Source organism: Petromyzon marinus, chromosome 51 (assembly GCF_048934315.1).
Source record: "Petromyzon marinus isolate PM22_M1 ecotype Great Lakes invasive population chromosome 51, UKy_Petmar_22M1.pri1.0, whole genome shotgun sequence".
In the NCBI taxonomy this organism is placed as follows: domain Eukaryota; kingdom Metazoa; phylum Chordata; class Hyperoartia; order Petromyzontiformes; family Petromyzontidae; genus Petromyzon; species Petromyzon marinus.
This window is the reverse complement of record NC_133717.1, coordinates 14,299,551-14,316,954: the sequence shown is the minus strand read 5'-3', so window position 1 is coordinate 14,316,954 and position 17,404 is coordinate 14,299,551. Positions and strand designations below refer to the sequence as shown.

Below are 17,404 nucleotides of genomic sequence, written 5' to 3'. Positions count from 1 at the left end.
ACCAGTCACGTGGTTAATGGCGACTCGGTTGAGGATTGCTGTGTGGGACACACGTGATGTTGCAGATTGACCACAATGAATGTGTTTGCCCTCGATTTGGAGCACCTGCCCACGTCCTTCATTTCGATTGTGCAACATATCTGCTTCGGATTGATCAGAAATTCTGGAATGTATCAACACACGCGACCACACGTGCTCACAAACTAATAACACAAATATTCCCCCTACAGGCAGCCGGTTCTGGGCCTCCCTGGGGTCATAAATGAGTACGTGTGGCGGTGGGTGTGTTAACATCGGCACTCGGGAGAGGCAGCTTGGCTTGGTGGTCGCCACCCAGCCCATTGTATGCTGCGCCGGCCTTTTTCACGATAACAATATCATAATTTCATTAGGTTGCACACCGCACCCACCCAGCACTCGCGACAACTGCGTCATCTACAAAACAGCACCACCTTTGCAACACAGCGGCGCATACAGCGCTGGTGGCTCACTCTTGACAAGAGAGGCAGGCCGACTCGAGGGACGCGACGCAGCGCACGCGAGCGGGAGACAACAGCCAGGCGGAGGGCCGGTGCCAACAATTGCCCGAGGCTCTGCGATTTCCTCTACACATTGAGATGTTTTTGTTCCTCGGTTTATTGAGTGTTCGCACACGTGGGAGGAAACCGGACCTTGAAAAGTCGCGCGTGCAAGAGAGCAACGCTCTATCCCACACAGGAGGGACAGATTATTTTGAGTCCACAAATGGCTACTGCCTTCTGGAATGACATTGCTGGACACTTCACGGGAAGGGAGTTTTGAAACACTTGAACTATGCAGACCACGTGTAGCTACCACACCTTACAGATGACAGCCCCAGCCGTATTTACAAACATGCCAAAAAAACAAGATCTGTCGTGTAGCCTTAACAGACTGTTGGGGGCAGTGCTGTTAGCGAGTGAGCACCTACGGAGATCTTTGTCTCACAAACACACACACATGTACACAAACAAACACACAGGTACACACAGCACACGCAAAAAGAAGTGGATCTAGGCATGTTGACAATGAAGTCTGCCTTCGTGCCACGGTGACATTGTCTCCGCTGCAGGAAAATATTTGTCGCCGACGTGGATTTTTTTGGGGTGAATGAATGAGATGCCGTATTGAACCTGGCATCGGTTGAAGCGTCGCGGGTTAACCGTTCGAGAGTTGCGCGGATGGACGTGTCCCCCCCCCCCTCCGTCATTTCCAGCACAGGTTTGGATTCAGGAAACGTGTTGTTTCTATGTATAAAATGTATAATAATAATAATACGACGTAACTCAGGGTTAAAGTAGGGACAGTGGCAATCGCCGATGCAAGTAGATCAACAGGCGCGTCACATTCCACTGAACTACAACATAAATAAAAACCACACCATCAAAGAGAGATTGATCAGCTCCCGCCCACCATCCACGAAACGGCAGAAAATAAACGACGATACGCTGTCGCGATGCTCCCAAATCAGCCGTGGCCATGAGTAATGGCTCGGGACGAGGCCGGCTCGGGTCACCTTGTGCTACGCACCCTGGGATGAACGTTCACCTTGTGGGACGTGCGTGGGATGAACGTTCACCTTGTGGGACGTGCGTGGGATGAACGTTCACCTTGCGCTACGCACCGTGGGATGAACGTTCACCTTGTGGGACGTGCGTGGGATGAGCGTTCACCTTGTGGGATGAGCGTTCACCTTGTGGGATGCGCTCCATCTGCAGACGTTGTTCCCAAGGCAACGTCGTAGCGGACGCGGGGTCACGTCATGTCTTTACTTCGAGCGCCTCGAGTCGACGGCATCGGGGGGAACGGTTACGTTGGTGTGTCGCGCTGGGAAGTGGTTTACACTCACCTGGAATAATGCAGTGGTGGGGGGGGCGGGGGGGGCTCCAAGCTCCGTTATCTTCTGGCCGCGTGCCTCTCCTCCCCGCCGTATCTCTACCAACCCCCCTAGCAGCTGGCGGGGTACCCAAGAGCGCGGAGCACGCGACTGCAAATGACAGGCGGAGGAGGCGAGGCAATGACGGCATTAGTCCGCTCGCTGCGTTGCACGCGATTTACGCCGGCCCACGGCATCGGCGCAGTCGTCGTCGCCATCAATTAGTCTTGCATTTTTCGTCAATTAGTTGAATCAGTAACTCACCCGGTGGTGAGTTGTTGTTATTTTCTTTGTCATGGGTATCCAGCCGCCAAGAGTTCACAGTGCCGGACAATTAAGAGACAATTATACGGGGGTCATCATCGCCATCGTCTGCGGCAATCGATCTCACCTCACGCGTGCGCACTTATACCACCACTCCACCCCTAAGTGATTTAGTAAATATTTTATTCGCTTCGAAGTGCCGAACATCTTCCATCACAAGGCGATGGCAGTCCACCGGACTGGCCTCGTCTTCGAGGGGGTTCTTGTCGTAAATTACGAAACCCCCCCCAAACTTTCAATCGACCGTAGCCGGTGTTTTACCCTCCCCCCCACCCCCATTGCTCCGAGTCACTGCCGACCGGGCCTGTGACGCGAGACAAATCCCCATCACGAATGCGCGAGCACCCGCGGTCTCGTCGATGAGCGTCCACTTGGTGCGCAGCCATTCGCAGGAGGGAACTTGGCGAGCGCGGCGTTAAAACGGCGATAGATAATCCGCAATTAAAAAAAAACACCCGCCATTGATAATTATATTGCCAAATAATGAATCAAGATATTAAATCGAGAGGTGGATTAAAATCCGAAGCGATGCAGGGTAAAGACGTCACAATATCCACGAGAGGCTACACAAGTCTGCCTTCGAACGAGTTAAAAAAAAACCGCAACAGTTTGGTGCTTTTCTTTACGACGACGCCTCCATTAATGTGTCCGAAGGGCCGTGGAGGCGGAGCGATGACTGTGGCGGCTTGGGGAGGCGTTCATCCAGCAGTGGATTGACCATGGCTGCTACTGCTACCGATGATGATGAACAAGTATTCCTCCCCGTGTCCAGTGTCCCAGGGCCCACAGCCCGGGTGCGTTCTCTGCAAGAGCCCTCTCTGCCCTGTTGCCTTGAGTCTTCCTTTGAACACTTGCAGCGTCGGCAGGGAGCAATTGACTGAAGGGCTGTCTGTGAAAGCGACTCTCACTGCCGCGGGCACCTAAACACACCGCGTAGCCGAGCCAATGCAATCCCAACACCGGTCCAGTGCGCGCACTCGATCACCACGACGGCACTCGGATATGGGCAAGGGTTTGTTTGTTTTTCAGAAGGGGTTCACGACCGACCGGACAAGACCACAAGACTTGGCAGCGGCGGCCCAAGGAATGGAGCGCGTGGTGGTGGGGGGGGGGTCCCACCAGTCGATCGCATCGTTAGCGTTGTGAGAGGAGGTGGCGGCGGCTTGGGGAGGCCCTCATCCAGCAGTGGATTGACCATGGCTGCTGCTGATGATGATGATTCACAGTGGAGGTGCTGGCACATTGGGGGCCCGAAGCAGATATCATTTTGGGGTGGGGGGGGGGAGTCTACCCAGACTTTCAATCACAGCCATGAATCCCGAGAGATGAGCTGTGCAGGTCAACTAAAACTAAACTAACATTTTTATTTTATTTTACCAAGTAAGAAGGCTCACTGAGCCATACAGTTCTTTGTCAGCAGCGACCTGGCCACAAATGATAGCTTAACGAAGTGGCTTACCATCACGTGGAAATGTATAGCAGCCAAATACTCTAAACGGATGTCAATTATAAATGTGGGGGGGGGGGACCACGGGGAGAGAAACACCGCAAACTCCAAATATACAGCAGCAGGCGTCAGGGTCGGAATTGAATTCACAACCTCCTGCATACCAAGTGAGGTAGTTAACATCTCCTACCCACTGTAGCGAGACAAGAAATGAGAGTTTCAGACACGATCAGAGAGCGTCGGACCATGCATTGTGGCATTGGCTCGTCGCGATTCCCTGGGGGTGTGGGGAGGTTTTTAACCTTTATTTTTCTTACGGCGTATTGATTTGTTCTTGCTCCACGTGGCATGTGACCTGTCCTGTTGATCTGTTTGTATTGGCGGATATCCTCTCGTTGCCGCTGCCCTTGTTCTGCCAATTGGCCCGTCGTGTTTGTCAAGGTTTGCACCTCGAGCTGATATTCGAGGGACCCTTTTATTTTCCATGAGCCCTAAAAAGCCCCTTGAGCAGCTTGGCGGTGGGGGGGGACGACGACCCCCCTAACCTCGTGCTCGGTTTGCTCAGGCTGGCCCGGCACGCGGTGTGGGCCAGAGCAAGGGCAATGCCCCCGGGCCGCCTTTGTCTCCACCCTCCCCCCCCCCAATGAGCGCATATTTAACGTCCCGTTGCGAAGAGGGGGCGGCGCGTGAACTCCGATTGACGTGCGACTCCGCTGGTGTTGGACCGGGGCGGCCGCCGGGTTCGAAACCAACGAGCCGCGAGCGTCAGCAACAAGCGAGAGGCGTGCGCTCCCCGCTGTCTCTCTCTCTCTGTGTGTGTGCCGTGTCAGCGCTCAGCCAACGCGGCCTGCGGCGGTGCATTGGCAAACGGCCACGTGTTCCTACTAATGCAAGTCTGACTGCATACATATTTGTTTGCGAGAATATAAACAGATGGCGGTTTATGGACGGTTCGATTCGCGAGACGGCAGTTGTCCAGTGTGCAGCGGCGTAAATGCACGCCAAAGCCGGACCACTCTGCGCTGGTGAAGGCACGCGGCGTTTTACCATTCAGATGAAACGGGTCACAGGTCGCCCTTGTTTCGAAAGGACGAGGTGACACTCTCCCCCCCCCCCCACCCCGAGATCAGCGTCAGAAATTCCACATTCCTATGACGGGAGCCCTGCGTACTCTTCCGGCTGGCCACCGCCGCTGACTTCCCGAAAAAGTGACGCTCATTGTAATGATTGCCACGCGACACATTTCGGTACTGGGGAGGAGGAGCGGTGGCGCAGCGGTCGGCGCACTCACGCTTTGAACGCTTCCACCTGGAATGAGATTCCCCCGCCACGGTCGACATCAGCGGTGATAGCCGGAATCGCGTCCTGGGCACAGATCCACCTTCAGCAACCCACGATGACCAGCATGGGGTGAAGTATGGTCAAACAGGCCTCGTGACCGACCCGGAGTGGGGAGGCCTTCATCCAGCAGCTGATGACAAAGGGCTGCGCGTTATTATTACTTGACAAGCAGGATGGGCGTTGAAGACATTTGAGACGAATTGCCTTCATGCCTGTGCGCGTATACGAACTTGAAATAGGATTTTTGCGCGGAGGCAAACGCAAGCTCACATCTTTGTGTGTGTTTGTAGGTCGGGTCTTAGTAAAATAATGAAAATCACGCGGGTAGAGAACCCATTGCTCTGCAAGAGAAACAAAGAGGCGGCTGTCATCGTCATCCTCACAATCCCCCTGATCTCGGAGCGTGAAGAGCAATTCGCTTTTTTTGTTACGTAATAAAGCGCCAAACTTATATATATTGTGAGTTTTCTTTCGAATGCATGTAATATTGTGATGAAAGAATTACATTAATGTTGAAAAGTTGTAGCGACTTTGAATGGACCGCCAGTCTTCTGTAATCGGTACTCCCACCTCTTCTATTACATGACAATTGTTGGTAGTATTGTGTATTATTTTAGAAAACGTGTGAACACCTTATTTATCATATCGTCAATTATCAACATTTTAAATCACTTATTTACTGTATCCTCAATTATTCAATCGCTTTATAGAATTGAAATTAAAACAAGCTATAGATCATATGTTTGATTATTGGCAAAATCCCCCCAAAATGTATATGTTTGGGTAATAAAGGACACATCAAATCAACAGGTATTAAACATGTTACATTATCAAACATATAATTATTTAAAACGTCGTCTTTTGCGACCAATGTTATTGATAATAGAAGTTATTTTGGGTTAGATCGCGTAAATATAATCACGTTGCATTTAAATTTGTGGGTTTCTCCACTGCTGGTGCCTGCTGAATCGACAACATGAGATGCAGCGCTCTTGTGTAAATGTCTCATTCTGTTTGCATCGTTAGTGGACTGCTGCTCTGCTTCATGCGCTCGTGGTGGGAGTCCCCGTACAGCTCTGATCATTCTCGTCCCTTCTCGTCTTCATCTGATCCACAGCTGTTGAGTTTTTTTCTCTCTCTCACGGATAAGTGCAGCACATGCGTGCACTACCTCGTGGACAATAGGATCAACGATATCCCCACCCCCCTCCCACACATCATCACGGATAACAGGAGTTCTAACTGTACATCCTTGCTCCCCCCCCCCCCCCTCCAAAACCACGCATTCCATTCACTGACGGGAAAGCAACGAGTTCTCTTTTCACAAGCCTCATCCACAGACTGTGATACCGCTGGTAGCTTTTCATCGACAAGTCCAATCGGCTCCACATTCCCCCTTACCACATCAAACCCACCTTTGCTCCAGCCCGTGCCACGCCCGTTTAGCCCCGTCAATTTGGCTGAACAAAAGCTGTTTGGGCATGTGGACTATACGACCCAGACAATGCAGGCCTTGCCTGCCGGGGGAGGTCACTGATGGGACCCTGTCCAGATCTTTCAAGTATCTGCGAGCTCCTCACAAAATCCAGTCTGGTTAAAACCCAGGATGGATCGTACGCAGGTCAGCCTGAATGTTTCAAACCTGCGCAGATGTTCTGTAGGAGGGGTTCACGTTTCACAAGCATAGAGGAGGCTACAACAGTGGCTGAAGACACCGGGAGAGCATGGTGTGGAGTGATTGGCCAGATAGCTTCCACACAGCATTACACAACCGATAAAAAGATAATGCTGCTCAACTGATTATAAGCGAGGCCTCTGCCGCGAAACTGAAGCCAATCATGAGCATGCCGGCCAGGTATGGGAACTATTTCACTCGCTCCAAGGGTGCCTCATTACTCATGGAGAGTTGACAGAGTGGAAATGTTCTGATATAAAGTTCCCAGGCAAGTGCTGGGTATTTTACAGGTTGTGGGTACAACAACAAAACCGCCATTCGCCACTAAGTGGCAGTGACATCATCACGATGCTTTTGCCAGGCTCTGTGCACTTTAAGGTCACGTGAAGCGTCGAACGCTCGCTGGCAGGAGGTCACGGGACAGACCCAGCAGGTGCCACGGGTCGACTGACTGAGACGACTGGCTGATGCACCACCTGTGCCCCTACTATACCAACTTGCTGTGTTTTAGCCGCCCGGCGCTCCGCTCGTTGTTGTGAGCATCGTTCCTCTGCCCTCCATTATTGCTGGAGGGCGACTGCCTCCAACTGCCCAGTAGCATCCTTCACGAGCCTCCTCCACAGAGGCCGATCTTGACACCGCTGGTACGTCATTGGCAAGTCCATTCAGCGCCATATCCTCTTGTACCACATCATTTCATCTCTTCTCTAGCCCGTGCCGCGCCCGTTTAGTCCCCTCTTTCTGGCCGAACAAAAGCTGTTTGGGCATGCGGTGGCTGGGCATGTGGGCTACATGACCCAGCCAACGCAGCCCTGCCTGCCGGAGGAGCTCACCGATGGAACTGTCTCGATCCTTCAAGGATTTGTGAGCTCCTCACACAATCCAGCCTGGTTAAACCCTGGATGGACAGTAGGCATGACAATCTGAATGTTTCTAACCGGCGCACATGTTCCATTAGGGGGGGGGGTCCACGTTTCGCAAACGTAGAGAAGGGAGGGAATGCTCGTGGCCGAGAAGACCCGATGAAAAGATAATGCTGCTCAACTGATTCTAAGCGAGGCCTCTCCCGCCCAACAGAAGCCAGTCATGAGCATGCCGTACAGGTGTAGGACCTTTTCCACTCCCTGCAACGGTGCCCCACTGCTCATGGCGAGTTGGTGCACACACAGGGACTTGTTCTTTGTTTGTGAGACTGTGCGACCTTCAGTCAACGCGAGCCTTCGACACTTCACGTGGCCTCAACGTACACCTCGACTGGCCATGGGCGCCGTGGTGACGTCACCGCCAATTTCACAATCAGAATCTTCAGCAGTTATCCTGGCGGAGTAATTCGATGAGCCATGAAGCTCTTTCTCATGGATGTCCAGTATGGGGCACACGGGGGTCAGCTAGTTACATCAACAAACGCACACGACGATAGAAGTGCAGGGTAGAGAAAAGTTAAGCAAGTTGCTAAACATTAATAAATATAAATCCATTTGGTGGCGAACGGTGGCTGTTGTTGTGTATGTTGGGCTTCTTTCGCACTGTACGTAGCCCATCGTGCTAATCGGAGGTGCGGAGGAAGGAAAATAAACATAAAAAAGCAGTTCTAAAGAAACGTTTTTTTTCAACCTCGATAATTGAAAAGTGCACGGTTGTGTGCGTGTGTGGCGAGCATTGGCGTAGCCGCGAACGGACCGAGCTATGAACCCGAGTTCAAAGCCCGCTCACGAACAAACAGCATTTGAACCAGTGCGTGGGATTCCCCAAGGTCGCCTCAGCCTCAAAATTGGGGGCCTGGTGCAGTGTGTAAACATCAGCACTAGGAAGATAAAAGCGTCCGGGCATGGTGCTGGTGACCCACCCCCTCGTGTGCCGTGCCGGTCTTCAAGATGCTGCTCGCTAACAGCACTTGCCCCAACAGTCTCTTGAGGGTATACGGTGAATATTTGTGCTGCCCAGCTAACGATTACCTAAGCAGCTTCTGATTGATTGGGTAGATGGACTGGTGCAGTACAGGAGGATGTGGAGCTGATTGGACTTGCCGATGACCGGTACAAGCGGTGTCGAGATCGTCCTCTGTGGAGGAGGAGGCTCGCGAAGGACGCTACTGGGGCAGCGGTTTGCGGTTCAAACCAGACGGCCGCCCTGGTTAATACTGAGGAGTGTACTAAACATTAAATATTACACACTGTCTGCTTCACGGGCAGATGTTAAAGATCTCGGGAAATAATTATAAAAAAGAATAGGCCATTTGTTAAAATTACCTGCAGGTCACACCGATCGGGAAAGTGCATAGCAACATCATCCGCAACGTGAAGCTGAGCATGACTTTCTTAAAAAGCTATTCTTGAGACTTCAGCAAGCCTCTCCTGGGTAAATCAATATTGAACAAATAAACACGTACATGGCACTTCAGCGCAAGTAATGAACGGTATTATCAGCAACATTGAGAGCCACACACGAAATGCTCCAGGGGGATGAATACAATATTCGCATTCACAAAGAATGCTGGCATGGGCAATGGTTTGCCAATGATTTCTCAATTGTTTGGCCTGCAGTGAACCATTGCACCCACACATGTAGGCCATGGGCCACAGCAGAAAATAGTTCTGTACCTCCTAAAGTAACAAAACTGTAGCAATATTATTTATCGCAACTTTATTTTGCATGCGCAGTTTGGGGCGAGTGATGCGTGTTTGTGTGAGAACCCATTAGATTTCCGACCTCGGTCACGAGTGATGAATATCTGAGCCATTCATGGACCTCCCCCTAGGTCGACTCAGCCTTAAGTGAGAAGCTGGTGTGGTGTGTAAACACAAGCACGGGGGAGAAAAGGGCGTGTACCGTGCCGCCCTTCATAGGCGCTCGCTAACAGCACTTGCCCCAACCCCAAGAGTTTGTCTGCAGAGTTCAAACATCCCAATGCTGAAAATGTACCTGCAAATTATTCATTTGGAAATTGCCAATACGTAGCTACATCACTGCCCACTGCAAAAAAACCTGAGCAGGACCTTCCTGAAAATGAGCCTTGAGACTCGGTGAGGATTTCCTGGTTGAACACGTAAACTCGAATTGTGCACTAACACGGCTATAACACGGGGGGGCGCGGGGGTATGTACCAAGATGAGACTCATCAGCTCCGTCGCACGCGGAGTGCGGCAGGGAAACTTTCATCCAACAGTGGACAGAACATAGCTCGTGATTATGATATTAACTAGCCTACACGGTGTAACCAAAGGAACAAAATATCACGCATGTTCCAAGCGTGTCTTTATGTAGCACAGCAGTTGCTGATGCGTCTGGCAGTGGTGCACAGAGCACGAACAGCAGCAACAACGACAACGACTCGAAAACATTTCGTCCATAACGCTGCATGTCGCCTTAAAAGGAACGTACATGCAGGGATAGTTAGTTCCGAGTAGTCTCTAATAGTGTGACTATTCTTGGTGCCCATTTAGGAGCTGCTCGTTAGGAAACATCTGACATATATCTCTCATTGTGCCCCGCGGTGCAAAGTGTCGTCTCAAAGTCGTGCCCAATGCATAGCCCCCGACTTACGAACGCTCACGGTAGCCCGACTTACGAATGCTTCCATAAGATATTTATTTTTGATTTAAAGCTTTCGTGACTGCAGTAATTCATATTCTTAGTTTTTTCGGTAAAGTCACGTTGAAGAGAAACAACAAAATAACAAAATATATATAAAACAATAAAAAAATTCTCACGACGTTTCGACCATAACTCAAACGGTCATCATCAGGTGTGTCGGTTTGCATAAATTTATTTTGAAAACGGCATATTTATTTATTTATATATTTAAAAAATAACGTTTGCGTCACGCGTAACGATGGCAGTTTGCCCAGGACTAGTCCATCTATTTTTTGAAAAGAGGAGGGGGGAGACGAAATTTGTTTTTATGTATGCTGTCTGAAAGCCACTGTAAGCGTGAACAATCAATCAAGAAGTGAAATGATTTATCAAATCTTTCCAATGATTGCTAAGATAGAATCCATCTTCTCGGTTGAAATTGTCTCTGTGTTTGTATATGTGGATAGCCTCATGAACGAATCTCTCATGGAAGCCAGATGGCTTACAAAGAACCTCCGTCTTGGAAAAGTCAATGGCATGTGAGCCTACTGAATTAGAACAATGATCTGCTACGGCCGAGGTGTTGGTCCTACCGTGTTTAAGGTCTGCTTTATGTTCACGAATGCGGTCCGAGATATGGCGTTTGGTTTCTCCAATGTAACTACTACCACAGAGGCAACTTAGTTTGTAGACACCAGGGTATTGTATGTCCGGAATCACATCTTTTACAGACGGAACCAGATCACGGATTTTATGTAATGTGTTGAAACGGACCTGGATCTTGTGTTTATTCAAGATTTTGGAGATCTTTTTTGTGATCCCAGCAATGTAGGGTAAAGTGATGGTTTTGAAAGGCTCAAGAGGGTTCTTCTTCATGGTTTGAGTGATAGCTTTGCGGATTGTATAGTCGGAGTAACCATTAGCCCTAAGAGCTTGGTGTACGTGCTTGAGTTCACTGCTTATGTGTTCCTGGTCGGATATGCATTGGGCTCTATGATACAGAGTCTTGATGAGAGAATTCTTCTGTGATGGATGGTGGTGGGAATCCGGTTTCAGATAAGCATCCGTATGGGTAGCTTTCCTGTAGACAGAGTGGCTCATTGAACCATCAGGTCTCTTTTTAATTAGGACATCCAAAAAAGGTATCTTGCCATCTATTTCGACTTCCATGGTAAATCTGATGGCTGGGTGTATGGAATTGATGTGGTCGAAGAATTGGTCTAGAGCAGGCCGGCCATGTGGCCAGATGACAAAAGTGTCATCCACGTACCTCTTCCATAAGGTTGGGCGCAGAGTGGCAGTCTGGATGGCGTCAGTCTCAAATTTCTCCATGAAATAACTGGAGAAAGGGGGGAGCCCATTGGGGTGCCCTCAGTTTGTTTGTAGAAAGTTCCATTCCAAGTGAAGTATGTATTGGTTAAACAGTGTCTCACCAGGGGGGTACCTCAGTGTTTAGTCCTTGATGAACCAAGTCTTCAATGATTGCAATGGTGTCAGGTACAGGAACCTTAGTGAATAAGGAAACTACATCAAAACTGACAAGCAGGTCGTCTGGGGACAGGGAAATACCCTTGATTGTTGATACCAGGTGAGTAGAATTTTGTACCGCAGAGGTGGTCTTTCCAGTGAAAGGATGCAGGATTTCAGACAAAAAACGAGCTAGTTTGTAGGTGGGGGAGCTGATAGTAGAGACTATGGGACGAAGAGGTGTATCAACTTTATGTATTTTTGGTAAGCCGTATAATCTTGGTGGCCTGGCAGCAGAAGGTTTCAACGAAAACTGTTTAGATTGATCAATTAATGCGGTTGAATCAGAAATTATTTTGTTGGTTTGTGTGACGAGGCTGTTGGTGGGATCTCTTTTTATTTTTGTATAACTACCATCGTCGAGTAATTCTTTAATTTTGTTGTTGTATTCTATTTTATCCATGATGACAGTAGCATTGCCTTTGTCAGCTGAGAGAACTACAATATCATTCCTCTTTTTTAATTTATATAATTCAAAACGCTCATCTTTGCTGAGGTTGCTAGCTGGCATCTTAGCGTTTTTGAGGGTTGCAGCGATTTCAGATCTTGCTACGTCTGCAGCGATGTGACCCAGGCCCCTGAGAGCAACGTCTACTTGGGCAATTATATCATTAACTGGTATGTGTTTAGGTGTGACTGCAAAGTTTAGACCTTTAGCTAAAACGGATTTCAGACCATCGGAAATAGAACTGTTACTGCGATTAATTACGACTTTATTAACGTCTAACTTTTTGGTGTGTGGGTCCGGTCTTTTGTTGAAGAGGAGGTTAAATTTGGAAATCAGGTTTTCCTTACATTTGGTCGACATAGTAGCAGCTGAAGAGGCAGTCATATTGTCTACATGTTCCCAATCCGATGTGGACATTATTGCCGTCAATGATAAGTGTGATTTGTAGAGTGTCTTGTCTAACTGATCTAGTTCTGTGCGTATGTCTGATTTTTTCTGAGATAAGAGCTAAGCTAGTTTTGAAAAGAATCCGTTTCGCATTAGAAGAAGTTACAGTAGTAGAGGTGAGTGTAAATGCGATTGGTATTACCCCAGAGTCGCGGCATCTCTTCAGGAAGGTGAGAGACTCGATCAGCTGAGCTTTCTTATCCCGGAGTTTGTTGAAGGATCTTAAAGTTATGTGAAAACCCTCCCCGTAGAGGCGATTAAATTTTGATTTAAAGCTTTCGTGACTGCAGTAATTCATATTATGGTCGAGTTATGGTCGAAACGTCGTGAGAATTTTTTATTGTTTTATATATATTTTGTTATTTTGTTGTTTCTCTTCAACGTGACTTTACCGAAAAAACTAAGAATATAAGATATTTATTATTTTAACCCTCCGACTTGCGTGCGTAAACTCGCACTCGCGAACTGAACCACAGAACTATTTAGTGTTATATGTAGATTATTAATATTTGTTCTTAATTTGTGAGTTTAACAATGCTTGAATTTGTTGTTGTTGAACAGTAACACATGTTATAACAATGACCGTATGGGCATTTAAAATACGGTACGTTATTGTTTTCCGACTTACGTAATGGGTCTCACGAACGGAGCCCGTTCGTAGGTCGGGGACGATCTGTAATATATCTTTCTCTACTGGCCGTCTTTACACATTCTGAAGAAGGGCCATCACTCCAAGGTCGCCTATTATAAACTTTTCCTTTTAGTTATTTGCGAATGTGTTGCGCTTCATGTACACGTAACATCACTCTCGCCGTGCACCACACCGTTGGAGCCGATCGGAACGCACCGGAATGATCAATTTACAGAAACCCCACTCGTGTCTAAATGCCCCTCTCTCTTGCCAACACTTTGTCCCAACACACGGTGCTAATGTTGGACAAACGCGTGAAATCAGCAGAGTTGTTCCAAGATGTAGCGAGTGGATTTGAGATGGGTGGGAGACAAGGCAGAAGGCGACGCTCTACCTCTATAATCATAATCTTAATTACATTCATACAGTGCTTTAACCAAAGTGCCGTTACAGTGAATAAACGATGGTACAACAACATACTGTGTGCATGGGACAAGATGGAATGCGTACCTGTCAACCCCTTATCAGTGCCCACCTTATTACAGACGAATACCGTATGGGTCACCTCGTGCCCCTTATGAATCTCAACGTTCATCCTACAACGTCCCATCACAAGGGAGAAACACAAACAAATAGACAAAAACATTCCCATAGTGAAACGGCTGTACGCCGTATGGACCTGAAAACTCAAATTTCCCTGTACAAGAACACAGGGTGAACCCGTACGGGTTGACACGCTTCGGGAATGAGCACGGTGAATGTTCTACACACACACGATGAGCACGGTGAATGTTCTACACACACGATGAGCACGGTGAATGTTCCACACACACGATGAGCACGGTGAATGTTCTACACACACGATGAGCACGGTGATGATGAAGATGCGTGAGAGTAGACGAAGGTGGAGATGACACGGATGAGTGAGTCGACGGACGATGCCTGTGGGAGATAGGGAAGGGAATCGGTGGCGACGCGGGGAAGGGGCTGACAGGCGACAGAGGGGGGGCGTGCAAGAATAGATGTACAAGGTGTAGTTGTACAATAGATGTTCACGGTGTAGATGTACAAGGTGTAGTTGTACAATAGATGTTCACGGTGTAGATGTACAAGGTGTAGTTGTACAAGGTGTAGATATACAAGGTGTAGATGTACAATAGGTGTAGATGTACAATGAATGTACAAGGTGTAGATGTACAATAGTTGTACAATAGATGTACAATAATTGAAGATGTACAATGGATGTACAATAGATGTTCACGGTGTAGATGTTCACGGTGTAGATGTACAATGGATGTACAAGGTGTAGATGTACAATAGTTGTACAATAGATGTACAATAGGTGTAGATGTACAATAGATGTACAATAGTTGAAGATGTACAATGGATGTACAATAGATGTTCACGGTGTAGATGTTCACGGTGTAGATTTTCACGGTGTAGATGTACAATGGATGTACAATAGTTGAAGATGTACAATAGATGTACAATAGTTGAAGATGTACAATAGATGTACAATAGTTGAAGATGTACAATAGATGTACAATAGGTGTAGATGAACAATAGTTGAAGATGTACAATAGTTGAAGATGTACAATGGATGTACAATAGATGTACAATAGTTGAAGATGTACAATAGATGTACAAGGTGTAGATGTACAATAGTTGTACAATAGATGTGCACGGTGTAGTCGCGCTCCCTGCTATGCCCCACCCTCTCTCTCTCGACTGGCGTTGTCTGCAGCGGGCGCCCACAGGAGACGGAGCGATGGAAGCAGCCCGCGTGTGTGTGCGCATGTGTCCGTGTGTGTGTGCGTGTGTGCGTGTCCGTGTGTGTGTGTGCGTGTGTGCGTGTGTGTTCGTGTGTGTGCGTGAGTGTGTGTGTGCGTGAGTGTGTGTCCGTGTGTGCGTGTGTCCGTGTGTGCGTGAGTATGTGTGTGTGCGCGTGTGTGTGTGTGTGCATGAGTGTGTGTCCGTGTGTGTGTCCGTGTGTGTGTGTGTGCGTGAGTGTGTGTGTGTGCGTGCGTGTGTGTCCGTGTGTGTGTGCGTGAGTGTGTGTGTGAGTGGGGAGCGGTAGTGTAGCGGTTAGCGCGCTGCGCTATGAACTTGGCGACTCGGGTTCGATTCCCGCTCACGGCCAACACCAGTGACAATTATCTGAACCGATCCCGGGCCTCCCCTAGGTCGACTCAGCCTCAAATGAGTACCTGGTGCGGTGTGTAAACATCGCCACTAGGGAGACAAAGGCGGTCGGGCGTGGTGCTGGCCACCCACCCCCTCGTGTACCGTTCCGGCCTTCATAGGTGCTCGCTAACAGCACTTGCCCCTACAGTCTGTTAAGGCTATATGGGGGATCTTTGTGTGCGTGTGTGTGCCAAAGGGCAGTCGCGAGGACGCACCACCGCCGCCGCCGCAGGGATCAGCGAGGGCCGGGGCAAGAGTTCGTGGGAACCCTTCGTCCGGCTGTGGATCGATCACGTTTGTGATTGATGATGATGGTGGTGGTGCCCTGGTGGTTGATGATTATTGTTGTGTCGCGGGAGGGTAGCGGGGAGGGCGTTGCGCTACGAACCCGGCGTACCGGAGTTCGATTCCCGCTCAGGGCCAACACCGGTGACGATTATCTGAACCGGTCCCGGGCCTCCCCTAGGTCGACTCAGCCTCAAATGAGTACCTGGTGCGATGCGTAAACATCGCCACTGCGGAGACAAAGGTGACCGGGCGTGGTGCTGGCCACCCACCCCCTCGTGTGCCGTCCCGGCCTTCATAGGTGCTGCTCGCTAACAGAACTTGCCCCAACCGTCTGTTACAGGCTGCACGGGGGGTATTCTTTATTTTGGGGTGTCTCGAAATGAATCGCCCTATACAATGGACGATTACACAGCAGCCCAGTATCTTTGTTTCTTACACAGCACCGCACACACACACCGCACACACACACACAGTGTGTGTGTGCGGTGTGTGTGTGTGTGTGCGGTGTGTGTCAAGTCTTGAGAGGAGGCATGAGACTGTGTGTCGAGTCTGTAGAAGCGAGATGAGACTGTGTGTCGAGTCTACAGCAACAAGTTTGAAACCGCGTTGAAGGGGCGAGACGGGGAGCTGCGTGCAGGGAGTCAGGCACGAAACGACCGCGCGGCACTCACGAGGAGCAGCCACTGAGCTGTCTGGCAGTCAGGCGCGACGAGGATGGGGAACCCCCCCGCCCGTCCAGCACCAATCTCACACCAGTGGCCGGGTGTCGCCCTGCGTGCCTCCTCCCCAACTCCCAAGTCTAGAGCTCTCTGCAACTCTCTCGTCGCTGCGCGGCTCTTTGTAACCGCGTGCTGCGTCCCCTTGCCTCTCGACTCTCCCCCGTCTTTCGACTCCCCCCTGTCTATGCGCAGCTGTCTATCAAACGCCTCTTTGTCTCTCGCTCTCTGTCTTCCCCACTCGCCTCCTTTCTCTGAAACCCTCCGTCCGACCGCCCGCCCAGCTCTGGGCTCGACCCGACAACCCAACGGGACGCGCGCGCTCGCCCAAGAAAGGAGCCGCACGCCCCCAAATTTGAACACGGAGCGCACGGCCAGCGACTTACTCACCGACAAGGCGAGAGCACCAGGACGATGGATTTATTCGCTCTTCCACGTCGCCAGCACAAAGCCCTAAACGCGGCCGTGAGAACTCTATCCGTGTTGAGCGAAAACCAAGTGCACTCGCTTGCTCTTCGTGTATATATGCCTCCAAGCTTGCAAAAAGAACAGCCTACTTTTGTTTCAAAAGAAAGGCATTACTCCCCACCCCTACCACCACCACCCCTCCCCTGCCACCACCACCCCTCACCCGGCCCTCCTCCCTCTCCGCTCTCCGGTCCTCCGTGACGTCGCCGCTGGCTCCTCGCTGGGGGGCCGCTACCGCCACGTGGCGCCCCCTAGCGGAGCGAGAAGTTGCAGCCCCCCCCCTCCCCCCGCTGTTGCTTTCTGATGAGATGCTGACTCGGTGTTGCAGTGAGGCGACGTCACGAGTGAAGCGCGTGGCTTTATTACGGCCCCGATGGAACGAGAGCCGTCCCTAGGGTACACGCCGAATCTTGGCGACTGCCTCGGGCCCCAGGCCCCGTG

The 17,404-nt window shown here is 49.9% G+C and overlaps 1 protein-coding gene across 7 annotated transcripts in view; it reads right to left on the bottom strand.

The window, feature by feature from the left end:
- LOC116953432 (type 2 lactosamine alpha-2,3-sialyltransferase-like) overlaps window positions 1–17,085 on the bottom strand; it is an 83,865-nt gene extending 66,780 nt beyond the window's left edge. For 2 of the 7 annotated variants that reach the window (XM_032973636.2, XM_076075008.1), the window contains exons 1-2: window positions 16,886–17,084; window positions 1,868–2,005 (exon numbers count right to left, since the gene is read on the bottom strand). The gene's annotated coding sequence lies outside the window, so the exon portion shown is untranslated. Of the gene's footprint in view, window positions 1–1,867; window positions 2,006–16,885 lie in introns of all 7 variants that reach the window. The other 5 variants (XM_076075006.1, XM_032973639.2, XM_076075007.1 and 2 more) reach the window with 5 other exon arrangements.
- Between the last annotated feature and the right edge of the window lie 319 nt (window positions 17,086–17,404).